The 16,768-nt window shown below is 37.9% G+C and overlaps 2 long non-coding RNA genes across 7 annotated transcripts in view; one reads left to right on the top strand and one right to left on the bottom strand.

Moving 5' to 3' along the window:
• LOC125326636 overlaps window positions 1-14,065 on the bottom strand; it is a 69,440-nt gene extending 55,375 nt beyond the window's left edge. Inside the window, exons 1-2 of the long non-coding RNA XR_007203922.1 lie at window positions 13,993-14,065; window positions 8,979-9,040 (exon numbers count right to left, since the gene is read on the bottom strand). This is a non-coding gene — a long non-coding RNA (uncharacterized LOC125326636). The remainder of the gene's footprint in view (window positions 1-8,978; window positions 9,041-13,992) is intronic.
• Window positions 4,156-16,768, top strand: part of LOC125326633 — a 23,062-nt gene continuing 10,449 nt past the window's right edge. The window contains exons 1-5 of one of the 6 annotated variants that reach the window (XR_007203916.1): window positions 4,156-6,039; window positions 8,052-8,111; window positions 12,963-13,046; window positions 14,183-14,243; window positions 16,642-16,764. This is a non-coding gene — a long non-coding RNA (uncharacterized LOC125326633). Of the gene's footprint in view, window positions 6,040-8,051; window positions 8,112-11,940; window positions 12,044-12,962; window positions 13,047-14,182; window positions 14,244-16,637; window positions 16,765-16,768 lie in introns of those variants that run through there. The other 5 variants (XR_007203917.1, XR_007203919.1, XR_007203918.1 and 2 more) reach the window with 5 other exon arrangements.

Below are 16,768 nucleotides of genomic sequence, written 5' to 3'. Positions count from 1 at the left end.
TTAAGGTTTCTTTTTCTGGGATATTTTGTGAAAACATGAATTCTTTTTCAGCACATGGGGTTTTTTGTGTGTGGATGCGAGGAAAGAGAGCAAGACAACACTGAAGAGAAGCAGGAATCCAGAGCTTTATGTCTGACCATGCCTCTGGGTGACCATAGAACCACAGCCTGGCATTTCCACCTACTGCAAACATCCTGCTCCTGTTTCTGTTTAGTCTGTGCCAGACTGTAACCTCTCTGTATCTTAAGCATCTCTTTGTACCCTTAGGGATCGCTGAAATACGTTTCAGCTAAGGTCTTCAAAATAATGACTTGGGGTACACTTTTAGAGAACAAAAATATCCAAAAGGGAAAGAAAAGGTAATATAAGTATCAGAGTTAGCAACTGATGAGTACCTCACTTCCATTATAGGCAAGAGAGAAACAGAAACTTCAAAAACAGAAGCCAGAAGTTTGTGTTCCATGACACCACAAAATGAATACTCAAATCAGTTGCCATCAGTCCTTTTCTCTTTCAGCTCTTCCTTGTTGTCTCACCAGCTCTGTCCTATGGAAAGATATGGACTAATGTAATTGCTTTGCTTCCATGAAGTGGCAGATTACCTAGTGGCTAAAGCCAAATTTCTGTTAAGCATCTCATATTCTCTTAGGTAGCATTAATACAATAAAAGCAAAACTCTGTGTGTGTGTGGGCATGTGTTTGTTTTTAATATAAGAAACTCACATGAAGAGGGCCAAAAAGGGATTCCTAATGAGAAAGGATGTGCCTGCTTTTGGAGAAATTAACTGCTCCAGTGAATTGAAAAGATAAAGCAGAAGAAATTATACAATAATTTGTCCAATGTAATTAGAGATGGCCCGATCTGCTAAAGTCTTATCCAGATCCAAATTATGGGGGCATCTGGAACTGGGATTATAGTTTTGGCTCATAGACTCTAGTCAGGCTAGTGTGAAGAGCGGGTAAAAGCTAAGGGACCCAGCCCCCTTCCACAGCATGCAAAACACTGCCATGGACTTTAAAAATGAGTTACTAAAATCCTGTGGAAAAAGATTAGGAGCCAATTACTGTAAGTTAGTGCATCCTAAGTAAGATACTTTCCCTATGATCATAACACTGAAAACTATCCTATGACACTAGTAATTAATTTCATGCCTCCTGAAGTTGGAGAGTTGAGACACTCAGATTTTCAGAACTAATTTTTACCACATACTCCTGAAAAGCTCTTATTTTTTCAAAAAATCAAACATTTCACTCACAAACTTTGTATTTTAAACCCTTTCTTTACCTATCGAAAATGGGTGGTGACCTTCAGATGAACCAAGAGAAGAAGTAGTGCAACCATGGGCAGTACTTGAAGCTTTTTGTGAATCCTCCTTACACATTCAGCAATCAAAGAACAGGACTATGGGAAATAACTGAAGACTACAGTAGGGCATGTAAGTGTGTGGAAACATTGCATGATGATGACTAAACAATGTACTTCAGGTCTAGAAGACAGTCTGTGCTTGAATTTGAATGCCACATACTGACCCTGCAGAGCAGAAGGCATATGGGAGCACACAGTGCTTCATTCCCTAGCTCATATGCTCCATTTCAGAGGAAAGCTGGAACTTGCACCCAGATCTCTTACCACTGAGCTGTGATGATGTAGCCAAAGCAAACTGCAGTGCAGGCGCAGCTGTTTATGCCTGAGCCCGAATTTCTGCCTAACAGACGATAAACATTTACCAGTAGGTTCTGCTCAGTCATGTCTGCAACAAGAGCTGACCATGTACAGCAGTGTAAGTAACCCTCTCCTGATGTTTCTCATCATTCCTAAGGCAATAACTGGAAGGCAAGTGGAACCAGAAGATACTGCATGCAGATGACCTGTTAGGCAAGTAAAATACAGCAGCAGGGGAGGTGATGGCTGAGACGAGCGTGAGTGGAGGAGCCCAGGAAGCAGAAAGCCTCACCAGTGCTCAGGTAGTGATTTAACAGAGGGTCTCAGGGGAATGGAAACATTCAAGTGAGAGGTTCCCCCTCGCTCTAGCAGTAAACAGAAGAAATACTGGGAAAGATGATTTACAGGGTGGAGATTTATCAACAGGTGAGAAGTACCAGTCCAGCAGTGCCAGCAAATTGATACTGACCTTCCAAGAAAACTGCTGCCCCCATCAAAGCATCTGGCCTGAGCCAGTCCCACACAAACAACAGAAGGTATAATTGCATTGCTGATTCTGGTTACCACAAGTTCAAAAAGAGTGAATAAAGCACGCTATAAACATGAACATATTCCTGCTAATTAAGAAAAAAACTAAAACAAAACCCAAAACAATTATCAAGCAAATGAAGGAAGCTAAAATCAGCCCAAACCCTATAAAATCTGCAGAAAAAAGCGGCTAAAAACATGACTAAAGCAGACCTCAAAGCACAGCAGCCATCTGTGCCGGTTAGGATCTAGTAATAATGCAACTCCTAATAGCAACATGAATAATAAAAGTAAAACTCTCATGAGTTGCTACTGCGTTTTGCAGCAACAATAATAGATGTTTCTCTGTGGTTTCTAGTCTTTATGCACGAATCATTATAACTGTGCTTAACATTTGCAAAGAGAATCCTCATTTTTAGATGTAACTTAAGGGCATATTTACATTCAGTGGGTTAAATCCAGCTCTGGGAGCAAAATGCTGTGCTCCAAGGATTTCCAGGAAGAATTCCCTGCTCCTGCAGTCGTGGAGCCGAAACTCCCACTGTTGTACCTTCTCTGTCAAGATTTCAGATCACAGCTGTTTCTGAGAAGATACAAAGCTTAGAGATAGTGTGGGTGTACACAGCCTCTTCGCCCCATCAAAGGAAGAACATCTCTCTTTCCCTTTCTTTGCATTTCTGAATGCTCCAGAGATCCTCTTGCTTTTCTTTGGTGAACTGAAAAGTTCAAGAAACAAGCAATTGCAGTGGAAGCAGCAGGACAGCTATTGCTTGTCAGGGGAGTTTCAGTGGCTTCTGGCCTTATTGATGGTAGTTGGAGCAAGAGGAGCAAAATGGAATGGCTGTCTCAGCTGGAGTCTCCTGAGAAGTTTGAGTTTTCAGAAGGATGATAAAAATTGGGTGAGAATTCAGAAAAAGACCTATAGAAAATGCTTCTGAGCGTGAAAAATGCTGCTCACTTAGAGAGAATTGCAGCACTCATTTTTTCATCTTAGCAGAGGAGAAGCCAAAGGACAAGTTGATTAGCAATGCCTGGGGAAGATATGTGATACAGGAAGACCTTTTAAATCTAGAGATAAAGGTACAGGAAAAAAATCATGTCTCAGGAGGTAGAAGCTGGCAGTAGTCAAGACATCTCTGTGGTGTGTCTGCATTTTGAGCCTCACAGAAGTTTGTGAAAGTGGAAAGAAGAGGTCCCATAGAAAGGCTTTGATAATGTAAATGCTGACCAAGTCCAGCGGAGACTAAGTAACATTTTAAAATGCCCCAATCATGATAATATAATCAAAGCTTTGTAAAACATGCATGACATTTATTCCCGGTCTTAATGAAGGAAGTGCTGCAAGAGATTGACTACTTAATCAAAAAGGTATTTTCTACTATTTTTCTTCTCATCCTGTGAAAGGGATCTGTCACAGCACTGGTTTTCCCACCTCTTTCTCTCTGTGAGGAGGGAAGGGATGACAGAAAATGCCCGTTTTCCAGGAAAATAGAAATAGAAACATTCAGCAAGGACATACGGTGGAAGATGGAAAATAAAATCTATAATGAAGATCACAACTATTCAAGAGAAAAAGATCTTGAATGTTGGTTGACTTAGGTTTTTTAAAACATTCTCCTTAGCTCCCTGTGTTTCTGTAGACAGAAACTCACTTAAACAAATCTCACATTTGACATCTTTAATATGTTTTAACTTGTGTATCTTTTGAGAATGCAGATGTCTGGGCCTGCTTGGTGCAGAAGAGAGCTGCTCCTCTGCACGCAATTTCTACCTAGACCCACCTTGTGGAAGAAGAACTGTTAATGAGGCAACAACTTCCAAACAGAAATTGCCCAAATATTCATTCCTTGTGCCCCTATTATGTCTGTTCCCAGCTGGAGAGTCTTTCAGCAGACACACTGTGCCTTCACGATTCTCTGCTAGGTGAATTTTCTGCCACCATGTTAAGCATTGTGCAATGTCCCCTGTGTAACATTGACTGAAATGTAGAAACGATCAAGTCATCTGAAAGGATATGGGGAGGTTTTAATTTCCTGAAATAGACCTGCTGTTCAGGCAGTATTGCTTTCTCTATAATAGGAAGTTCAGGAATATCAATTTCTAAATTTGTCTATTCAAATTAGTCCATTACCATTAATGCCAACTCCTTTGAAAAACCATGAGTCGGGCCCCCCCAAAACCATGAGAATTTAATGGTGTAGAAGCATTGTCCCTTTTTCTTTGTCATCTGATTTTTTAAGCTATTTGGAGACAAGTTTTCAAGTTCTTCTTCACAAAGGCAAGATTAGAAATTTACTTTTTTTTCCCTCTCTGTGAGAAGAAAGGTTTTCTTGTTATTGTACGAGTTCAGGAGCTGAGCCAGTGTAAAACTGCAGGAGCTGACAACACCACCTGATGTTTATTTCAGGTGTTTCTGTCACTAAGAGATGCTGCATACCATCATGACCAAGTTAATTGGTTAGACCTGTCCAAGTACTTTTGCACAGACGCTTAAGTGCACAGTCATCAGCTCAGATAAAAATAGAGCCGGAAAAAGCTTCCTCTGGTCCACCCCTTTGGTTATGGGTGAGATCTGTTAAATCTGTGCCATTCTTGCTCAGCCTGTTCTTAAAGGTCCCTGACAGTGGAACCCCAGTCATCTCCTCACTGCCTTATACTCAGAAAATCATTCCTGAATTGTAACTTGAGTGTTCAGTGTTGTAATTTATGATCATCTCTTCTTAGCCTGTGAGATATCATGGAGAATTTATTGTTCCATTCCACTGTGCAACAGCCTTGTCAAGTCTCCTGACAGTTTTTCTTAAGTTTAATAACTCAAGCTTTCAATCTTTTCTGTTAGATCGTGTTTCCTAGGGCTCTGCTCATTCTGAGTGCTCTGCTCTGGACCTCTCTCCAAGTCTCTCTTCTTGCTGAAGCAGATTGGCCAAAACTGGATGTGCTATTTTAACTAAGTCTAGCTAGGATGAAGCAGGCAGGAAGAACCATTCCATACCCCTTACTGTTAAACTTTTGTTTATGTGTCCTAATGGGACATTAACCTTTGTCATACCAGCTTGGTATTGCTGTCCATGTTCCCCTTATAACCTTCTATGCCCTCAGTTCCTGAACTGATCAGCTCCTCTGATTCTTGTATAATACAGCTGCTCATTCTGACTTTTCATTAATGCTTCCTACTTACCAAACAGCACCATGTACTTTTCAGACTATTTCTTCAATTCATGAAAACCATCTTGATTTCTAATTCTGTCCCTAAATGTCTGTGTGATCCCTCCCATATCTGCATCAGCAGCAGATTTAATAAACATATTTTCTATTCCACTGTCTGAATTGTTAGTAACAACGGATAAAATCCAGAACAGACTGTTGCAGAATGTCATCCGAGAACTACTTTCTGGATAAAGTTTTCACCCATGACATCATAATTTCATTTAGACTATGTCTCCTTAGGAAAGCAACAACAAAACCTTTCTAAATCAAAACTTGCCACTCCTATTTTCTTCCATATGCCTCACAAAAAGCACTTTTCAGATTAATGAGCTAATCCTGTTTTAAGAATGTAGGTTACTACTATATCCATTTTCAAATTTTAATAAATATTTATGGCCATCTGTAATTACCTTCAGAAGATTCCTGTGTATTTCCATAGAAAATGTCTTTGCTGCCTCCCAAATACATGTGCCTGGCTATTACTGCTGGCAGTCTCTTCTCTAGCACCTAGTTCTTAGATAATCCCAGGAAATAAATAACGTGAGCTATTTTAGCCTTTTCTCTCTTTCTGGCTCCTACCAGAATCTCCACAAGTAAGCTCATGAACATCCACTTCAACATTTCAAATCTATTTAAAGGAGGTAAGCAAATCTAACTTTGGAACATAATATTGCACAACTGATTACAGCAGTCACAGATGAGCAGCATATTCAGAACAGCAAACTAACATTTGAACATGATTCTCCAACAGTGCTGTCAAACAATTAAAAACTATTATTACATTTAAGAGACTCTTGTTCCTTTAGAGAATATCCTTGTTGAAGTATTCTTCTTGAAAATTTTGTTGAGCTTTGCTTGCATTATATTGCACAGAATCTCACATTTTTGAGGGGTAATAAACGCACAGAACTGACCCATGATTTCACGTGTGGCCTCTATATTCTGCTGTTGGCTTTCTGCAGCAGCTGGTAGCCTTATCAGGCTCCATGCAAGTATAACGTCCTGGCTGGCCATTTCAGTATTGCTTCAGGGATTCTTTTCATAACCCCTCGATTAATTTGCTTGCAGATCTGCTATGGGGAATGATCTGTAGTCCATCACTTGGGTAGACTGTTAATTTTGTGGGAACCACATTGAGGCAGTCCAACAGAATATCACGTTAAAGACATTCTGTAGCGAGGACTTGTAATTTGTACACAAGTCTGGGGAAGAGCACTGAATTAAGAAAACTTAATTTTGACAGTCCTGATATATAGTCTATTTTGGTTAACCAAAAGGAACACATACATTTTCTACATTAGAGATATTTCCATTATTTTTCTCTCAGCCATGAAAATCGATTTTGATGTGATTACTCTCAGAGGCTGCTTGATGTGCGTCTGACAGTACAAAATGGATAGAAACCGTGGGTGGTGTTGAATTGAGGATACTGTGGTTAGCTGAACTCTGTCACAAACTGAAAATGCTAGGATTAAAACACATGCCATTAAGAGATTGAGCAGGAGAATGAGCCTTAGGAAAAATGGTGATTACAATATTTTGATGCTGAAGATCCCAAAAGATGCAAAAAGCTTTCATCATCTGTTTACTGTAATCAGTGACATTTGTTCAACTGGAAGGAGATCACCAAAACTCATCAGATGAAAGCAGCCTTTAACATTAAGCAATAGGGCTGTGCCTAAATATAGGTGGATATATGTAAAAAGGGGAGCCATGGCACAAAACAATAAAGATTTTATTCTGTTCACATTGATTACATTGGGCTCATGGGTGGTTTCATGGACACTACTTCCCCTTCTGAAATCAGAATTTTACCCCATATTTCCATATTTCATATAAAGTGTCATTTTTTAATGAAATACTTACTGTTCACCTACTACTTAGGAAGAACCTATTTTGCCTTGAGAATTTTCATTGCTTCACAAAAAGCCCCCAACAAAACAACTTAGAACAAATACAAAGAAAAGAAATTAGTAATAGGTGAGTATCATAAAGCCTGAGGTTTTAAATTATTTAATCATCTAGATGTGTGCATCTTTTTCTGAAAATGTTTAAACTTTGCAAGACTAGAACTTTCTAGCTACTGAGGCACAGTGGTTGCAAGCAGTTTAACCATGCTCTAACAGTATCCACTAAACCTCTAACAGGTTTAGTGGATACATTGCTTAGGGATCAGTAACAATAGAAAAAATAAACATTGTCTAATTCCAATTAGGTTACATAACCAGATGTTTTTTGCAGCTGCATAGGAAATGTCTATGATGTTTTAGCAGTTTCTAAGTTATGTCTTGGGAGCACAGGATTTGGAAACAGACAATAATTGAAGTTCCCTGACTTTGCTATGTCAGAAATATTGTGATGACTGTTTGTCTTCTGTTATTCTCTCTGTTCAGGGTGACAACAGGTAACTATGGAGCTATTAGAAAGTGTATTTTTAAGTCTTTATCTCATATTTTAAAAGTGTCAAAAATAATCTGTTTCAGTGTGGATTTTAAATGTAAGAATAAGCTGTGTTTGAATTCTTTAATTCTCAATATCATTCTAATGGTGTTAAATAAAGATGCAATCAATAGGATTATATACATAATAAATCAAGTCCTATAGAAATGCTATAATTTGTAAACAGTTAAATAACAATTTTTATCCATCTTAGTTACTAGCTACCTTGAAGAACTGAGAAGAGAATTATGGTCTAGATTGAGCAAAACTCCAGGTATATGTCAAGCTTACGGTTGCCATTGACAGTAAAGTCTAGCACACTAATTAATGTTCTGAAGTTTCTAACATCTCTGAACCTCACATTTCACTGTGCAAATACTAGTTCTCATCCCAGAATACTGTGTAAGATATACCACTTAATTTTGAAAAAATGTTCAGATACAACAATTCTGGAAGGCATAAATGTACATGCAAATAGTTTCTCTGCCAGTAGTAATCACTGTTCCTTTACATTTTTCTCTGTACTTAAATATTTGTGTTTTGCCTTCTATCTTTTAACATCTGTCTGCTCCAGTTCAAAGTAGCTATTTCCCAAATATTCATGAAATACGAATTTGAAGCTTGGAGCCCACTATATGTAGCTTTCACTATTTTCAAAGGGAAGTGATCAGTACTACTCCCGGCTCAGGGTAAAGGAAGCAGAGTGTACTCTTTCTGTAGAGTAATAATCACATATATCTTGTCACAAGAACTGTTGAAACTGAGTATGCTAATACTTTTCTTTTAACATAAAGCAGTGACATATTAGGACCTGGTTTTCTTTCCCAAATGTCTTCCAGTCCTCATGCTGATTTAATAGTTTTTCTAAACAGTAGGAAATTCACAGTCTAAACCAATTAGATGATTTAAGAGAACCAATGTCTCATCCAAAGGTGCTTGAGGGCAAATGCACCTACAATTTTGAAATAATTGCTAATGTGAGATTGGAGATTTTGAAAACTTCACTGTGAGCTGAGGATCATCTAACTTCCCTTCAGCCGTGTAAATGTTCAAGTCTGGTTTCAGATTGTCATCTGCTTGACATCTGTGTTAATGAGGAAAAATTCATAAACATCATCAGAGAGTGACATAATCCACTTACTCCAGTCTCCTCTTCTACAATGGATGAACTGTTTGTTGGAGGTGTTTGTTGCTCTTCACTGACTGCAGAGGAAACACAGATATCTAGTTAAGGCTAGATTAAATGACAAGATTAAACTGTCCTTTCAAGAACTAAAATTAGGAGGTGAATGACATTTCTACACTCTTAGAAACAAACCCAGCTTTGAATGTCTTGGTTTTCTGAAAATGGAATTTCATTACTTTTGAAATTTTATTCTCTTTATGCTTTTGGAGTGTGAATGATGGAAAAGTATTAGACAGTGGTTATATCTTAATAAAAAGTGCTTAACAAGCAAGAAATATTTATATAGTATCCTATTCATCTAAATTAAACTCAGTTAAGTCCTTCTGGGATTCTTACATGGTATATTCCATCTTTAATGTGTTCACATTTCTTCTTTACTGTTAGACTGAAGTATGTGTATGTATCAAGGGGAAATTACTTCCATGGGGTTTCATTGTAAAACTGGACATGCAAATCCTATTATTAGGTCAAATTTTGAAGTCCTTAATAAGTATTTTTTAAGTCATCACCCCATCAAGATTTCTGCAGACCCCTTTTTACTTTTAATGGTTTGATCTGTGGTTACTGTAAGTTTCACATCTAATTTTTCTGGTATGCAAAAGTATCTTTTAATACAAAGTTTTATTTGCAATGCAATTTAGGCTGCTTAGGGGTATTTTATTTTTATTTTGTTTTGCTTGCTCTCTATGGTTCTGTAGATATAAATATACTGCTTTACTGTGCAATTTTCCCCTCTGGCTTTGTGATAACTATAATCCAGTGACTTCCTTTTGTTTTCCCTGGAAAATGTCCTTGATCTGTAAAGATGGGCTCAAGTAATTTGCGAATTTTAGGTAATACTTCATCTTGGGAATTGAACAAGGAGATCTTGAGTTAAAATACCTTTACATACCTTCCACTGATATGTCCCTTGTACCCATATCAGGTTGCACACATGGCCAGACCTGGGAAGGTATTGAGTAGGTTCAATGCAGTTATGGTTCTTTATCTTTACCTTTACCTTTATCTTTCTTCTGTTTATCTTCTAATTTAGTACGGTCCACAATAGTGAATAAGAGAAGAGAAAACTCTATTCCCTAATTTCTTATTCCCAGCTACAGCCTCCAGTTCACTGGAGAGCTTTGCTCTGGTTACTTTTTGGCAAAGGGAGCAATAAGGGATGTGGAGATTGAGAGGCCCCTTCTCGGACCTTTCCAGTTTTTATATGTGGTCTCCCTACTAGTCTCACAGCACTGGCTTTTGTTCCTTCATATTATAATGAAGTTGACATAGTAAATCTGTAATTAATGTGAGCCTTTCTCTCTCTCCTCCACCATTTCTCTAGTGACCCTAATCGCTGAGAAGTGGAAAGAGGTTTTGTGTGAAAAATGAGGAGCTCAGATCAATCTCTGTTATGTTTACATTTCTGGCAGTATATTCAAGAACAGTTTATCAGAGACATACTCTCCTGACTGTTTTTTTCTAAAGGTGCCAGACAAGTCTATCCTTTCTTTCACTTCCAAATGCTGTGTTTTGTCACATGCCACCTTTCTGCTCACTCTCTGGGCTCCTGACATGGCTGAAATGCAAATGCATAATGAGGAAATTCAAGCTATTGACTTGAACAGGCCAAGTCCCTAACAATCTTACCTTGTCTCACATCTCCATTTTTACTTTCCATGCATCTTTTCCTCTCTATCATTCACTTAATATTTTCACCTTAATGCTTCCTTTGTCGCCTTTATCTCTCCGATTGCTTCTGTCATGTTTTATTCATTTGCTCTCTTGGTTTTTCTTTCAATCTTCTTTTAAAATACACTTCTCCTTCCTCTCTTTTCCCACACAGTTACTAATTCCCATAACAGGGATCTAGAATTCCCGACACCACAGGATTTGATGTGGTGAAAACTCAACATAGGAGCCACTAGCCTTCTCTATCCTTCACTTAGTGAACCCATGACATCTCCTTCAATGTCACAGCACGAGGGAAAATTGCTTACTATTTTGCTTTAGATTAGCCCATTGGCAATCCTCATTCACGCTATGGACAGATATAGGCAAGGAAAGACTAAAGTCTACACTGAGATTATAACAGCCTGGCACTTTGGTGCTCAGCATCCATCCAGTTTCCATACAGTCTCATTGGAGAACAAACAAGAACCAAAGAGAAAAAGAATTCAGAAAACTAAGGCTACAAAACAGAACACCTAGTCTGTGTGTTTGCTGCCATGTGGAGGAGGCACTTGGGATAAGGTATGTTTTATTCAATGTTTTAAAACACTGCATACCTTTGTGCTTCTATCTGTGAATCCTCTTCCATACTGGGTATTCATTCATTTTATTAGAACTATTATTTTGGGTGAAATTCCAGAGTCCTGAGCTGAAGTCAATGAGAGGTTAATTTGACTAGAGACCAAATGAAAATTGAGAAAGTGTTTATCTTTTGGCACAGGGATAGTACCTTGCCTAAAATTCTGACCTTGCAATGTCCAAGATATGCAGCCCTAAAATAGCATCCAGGAGCAGATTTGGTCAGGTCACAAGTGAAAGCAGATGGCATATATAACAGAAATCACTGAAAACTAAAAGCCCTGCTGAGAGCGATACATGACATTCGGAAGGAAATCTGACTTTAACACCTTGTACTATCATTTAAAAAAATTAAGATCTCTTTTATGAGTTGGGAAAAAGCACACTCCAGATCCTGCTGGTCCCTGCTCTACCTTCGGACTGCAGAGCAAAGCAGGAGCTATGCTGCCAGTTCCTGTACATAACACACCTCCTTGTATGTTCACCTCATTCCATTATTGCTACATGAAGGGGAAGATCAGTTCCTGTCCAGTTCCCAAGATGAACTGCTTGGTAAAAAGGGTGCCCCAAGAAAAGAGAGATGGTGTCCAAGAGATGGGCTAGTCAATCTTTCCTTTTCTTGTAAGGGTTAAGCGAACTGCTGACCCTGATATGCACTCTAGCCTACAGGACACTTCCAGCCTTTTTTCTTCCACAGGTAGAAGATTTTACTTTTCCCAGTGGTGTAAACAGTAAGTATCACTCATTTTTGACAAGCCCTAGAGACTACATACAGGAATGAGAAACCCAGCCTTGTCTTCAACAATCCTAATCAGAGTGACTTACTTCATTTTTTGCCTGTAAGGAAACATGGTACTTTAATATTGATTTGATAACTATGCCTGCAACCTATTAAAATGAACATATTTAAGTGATTTACATTATATGATGATATTTCTTTTTCAAGAAAATATTTATGAATGCAGTTCTGTAAGCAGAAAAGATTCAATGAGACTTTGTAAAATGTTAGCTACTCAAATGTAAATATTAAGCTATGATAACTGCATGAAGCTAATCAACCCAAGCATTCTGTCAAAGCTCACATGATGGGCTCGCTCATCCTTGACAGCCTAATTGACACTGCTATTCTCATGGGAAGAGTAACTTTCACAATAATGTACAGCACATACAAATGCAAAGAATTTATATACACCAGCTACCTTTCACTGAGATGTTTTTAGTAATAATATTTGGCTAGTGTAACAACATTTTTCATCATTTTATATTTTACGGGCAGCCAGAAGGGGTGCAAACTGTGCTTCCATCCAGTAAAGCAGTCATACTGTGGAAAAGTAGAGATTGGAAACTAATTAAAACTTGTATCATAATGCATTTGTCCAAGGGGCGGGAGTTGAAATTGCAGCCTTAACTGTGACATTTTCTAACTCTAGGACGCAGACTTTGCAAACTTAGTAATGGTCTTTTCCCACTGCTTTAGTGAACATCCATATTGGGAGGGATTCGTTCATCAGTTGTAAAGCAAATATGCAACAGATGTCTGCATTCCATTTTGAAGTCCACTTTAAAATACTAAAAGATTAAAGTGCCACTCTGAATTTTTTTAAGAGCTAATCCTGCCATGCCCATGTTGTGGTGTACTTGTCCTTGCAGGATGGTGACAGAGCATCAGACTTGTAAAAGAGCAGAACAGAGTCAAGTACAGCTACGACCTTTCCTGAAGATGTCTGCTCAATGGTAAGAAGCTTTCTGTTTTTATATAACTGATCATGTAATTGTGAAAATAGATGATTCTAGGGTATTGTGCATTAGTTTGTACAGAAACTAAATTCTTTATTTTTCAATCAGAATCTTCCAAATGCAATCACGACTAATGAGAATTTTGGAAAATTTTGCGGAGGAACAAGATTTTGCTTATGTTGATAGAGAGAGTTCACAACATATTTTTCTGTTCATGTGGAGTCCCCTACGACTATTAAAAACAGACTGCATTTTATAATATCTATTAATATTACGGGTTATGTATAGAATATCTAAATCTTAGCTCTGTTTCTATAGTACTGAATATAGCATCTCATTGAAAAATATCAATTCCTTGAACAGGAGCTGTTATGGTATGTTTTTGTACAAGAAAGCACAGATATGGCCACAGAAAATTCAGAATTTTACTCTAGTACAAGCATAAATAATAAAGTCAAAAATGTCATTTAACCCCAGTTTCTTTATCCTTATACAGCATATTCTCCTCATCTAACCAGGACATCCGAAAGAAAAGAAAGCAAAGCAAAAATAACTCAAAATGTTCAGAAAGCTGGGATATATCTAGAGTATTTTGTGTTACGTGGGGTATTTGTTCTGTTATGCTGCTTGGCAAAGAGATAGATCAAAATGTTTTGTTTAAGAAACTACTCAGGAAAGATAAAATATTGGCTTGGGTTAAGAGGATCCCAGCAATCACTGAAAAACCCCAGCTGGTGCATAGCTCTGTGGCAACAATGCCTGGCGTCACAGACCTGTGAGCAGCAGAGATTCAAAGTTCGCCTCTAGCCTCATAGTCCCACCTGTCCTGCAAACCAGCATTCATCTGATGCCACAGGGAGGAGGGTCAGAGAATCACTGAAAATCAGAAAAATAAGCTACTGCTAAAAATCAGAAAATATGATTAAATCAGAAAATAACTTACTGCGAGTCCAGCTCTCCGAACCACCTCAGTAAAGGATCAGACAGGCACCAGAACTGGTGCAAAGGACCAGGAGATTGAGCTGGGAATGAGGGGTGATTGAAGAAGCATCACCTTACTTTGGCTAATGTGGGTGTGGTATTGCACTTCGACTTGCTAAGAAAAAAATAGAGAATCAGCTTTTTATTTTCAGCAGCAAAGGGTTTTCTGGGACTCCAAGAGAAGCACTGAATCAGAGTCCTTTTTCACCATTGGTAAGAACACAATGCCAAGTTTGGTTATGATTGGGGGTTGGGAGGAGAGGATATCTATAGTTCTAATACCTTTCTCTGGCTGCTAGAACAAGTGCTGGCAAACAAATTATGTTCAGTTTTGAGGAGGATCACTAGGACTTTGTGTGTGCAGGAACCCTGCCCATGGGACTGTCAGCTAGCGTGGGAAATCAGCACAGACCTGGATCCAGGGGCTCTGGATTCTCCAGAAAGCTGACATGGGTGTCTCCTTGCCTCTCTCCTTGGCCAGAAAAAGAAGTGGCCACACAGCCCTGTTAATTGCAAGGGACTTAGTGGAAGACTACAGAAAGACTCAAAAAGTTATAAACTCGGTCTTCCTAAAGAGTAGATTTAACACCACTTGTAGAACTGCAAGCAAATAGGGCTGGCAACAAAACCTTTCTTCTGAGAGTGTCTGTTGGAGGGCTGTTATAATTCACTTACTCTTACATATAAAACGTTTTCTTTTCTATTTTGATTTCTTGTCTCCTTTTCCTCCTTTTCCCACTTCTCCTGCCATCTTTCAAAAATATAGAAAAAACATACTGTCTTTAATGGTGATTTAGAACTGTCAAATAGACTGTACAAAGTTAGGAAAATATAACCTTCTGTCACAATAGCTTTAAATATTAGCCACAGAGATATTTGTTTCCAGCAAAAAACTTTAACTTACAAAAAATAAATGAAGATTCTTTAGTTGCAAACAGAAATACATTGGTATTGGGTTGCTTTTAATGTTAGCTATTATTTTCATTTAATAGCATATTTCCGTTGTTTAGTAGTGTTTCCTGAGGAGCTTATAAGTTTAGTTATATAGAAATGATATACCATATAGAAGTTATAGAGAGCAGAAAGATGTATCTCTGTTGATTTCAAGTGGGTCCTTTTTTCCTTTTGCATGCTTACACAAGGTGCATAGTAACGGGTTGGGTTTTTTCATTACCAAACAGCTGCATTTGCCTTCATTTCGTTGCAAAGCTGTTTATTTTTCAAATTACTTTATTAATTGAAAAACTAGTAAATATTGGAAATGTCTCCTCTTACCATAATTGCCACCACATTTTATCCACATTTCCTTACATTTGTTGCATATCAAGCCTGTTCCACTACTTCAGTACAGAGCGAACAAGATATGATAGAGAGGGAATAAGATGAAAAACCAGTATTAGTTAGCCTCAACTAATCCTTGGACCTCAAATTCTGACGGAAATAATAATGACCTGAGACCCCGACAATGTTTCCAGATAGGGCTGCCTTACTCCCATGGGGACAATCAGATCAAAAGAAGTTATTCCATGACTGATTTAAACAGGCTTCATCTGACAAATCTAATCTGGATCCTATCAGTGTGACAGAACTAAAATAATACATAAGGTGCTTGTTTCCTAACCATGTTCTTTAATTCATTAATCTGTAGATTGCATTTCCCACCAACTCCAATTTTGAGATTTTTTTTTTTTTTAAATAATAGATAGTCCTGATGCACAAGGGACATTTTTTTATTTAGTGGAATAAATGCATCTGAACTTCTGAATAAAGTACAGACCCCATTCTGCAAGCCCTCAATTCTTACCAGGAGCTTTGCTTGGAGGGCTTGCAGGATCAGTTCAGAGAATATATGAGGAAGATAAGAAGAAAAAAAAGAAGAGAGAAAGAGAGAAAGATTGAAAGGGATTTTGTGGAGACAGAGATATATTTAACCAGACTGTGCTTTCTATTTTCAGTAGTCTAGCAAAAGTTCATCTCTGACTTCAGAAAAAGGATTCAAAAGAAAACATGCAGACAGGATTAGTGTTTGCTAGTATGCCTCACTATTAAATTTGGTTAATGTGCTGTTACAAAAATCAGCTTAGAGAAAACTTTCTGGAATAAAAGAACATGCCTTGTTTCTTCCTCTCTCCCTCTCCCTTGTCTTTTCCACAAATATACACCTGCATGTTCACATAACCCAACAGATTTCACAGTGGCTAGGTGAGAGACAATGTTAGCCACAAAATATTTTTGTCTACCTAGTGAGTCTGTTTTTTCTTAAACATTACTAAGCTGACTAGTAACCTGTTAAAACTTCTTTGTAAAAGCAAAAAAAGAAACAAAACAAACAGTCTTTATAAATAAATTAAAATTCTAACAAAAAAGCTAATTATAAGGGTATTTGTTTTGTTTGAGGTAAGGCACATCTATTATCATAAAGATAATTAACTCAGTCTGACAGATCTAATAAAAGGACAAGTTTAGCATTGGCTTAGCCAGAAGCCCAAGGCAAGCAATTTTTATAATTACTAGTTATTGTAACTGGGCTCAGAGAAAATGGTCTGTGATATTTAAACAGTAATGTTAATTTGCATTTAGACCCATTTTTTTTTTCTTCTTTCCCAGGCAGGATCTATTTAGCTGGAATGAGCAAAATAAACTTGAATAACTTTAAAAAAAAGAAAAAAGAATGGCTCTCTCCTTACAGAAAAAATTGGTCTTTTTACACTTGGATAATTAATATCCTCACAAGGTAA

The sequence above is a fragment of the Corvus hawaiiensis genome, chromosome 5 (genome assembly GCF_020740725.1).
Source record: "Corvus hawaiiensis isolate bCorHaw1 chromosome 5, bCorHaw1.pri.cur, whole genome shotgun sequence".
NCBI lineage: Eukaryota > Metazoa > Chordata > Aves > Passeriformes > Corvidae > Corvus > Corvus hawaiiensis.
Note: the sequence above shows the minus strand (reverse complement) of the source record. Positions and strands in the feature narration are given on the sequence as shown.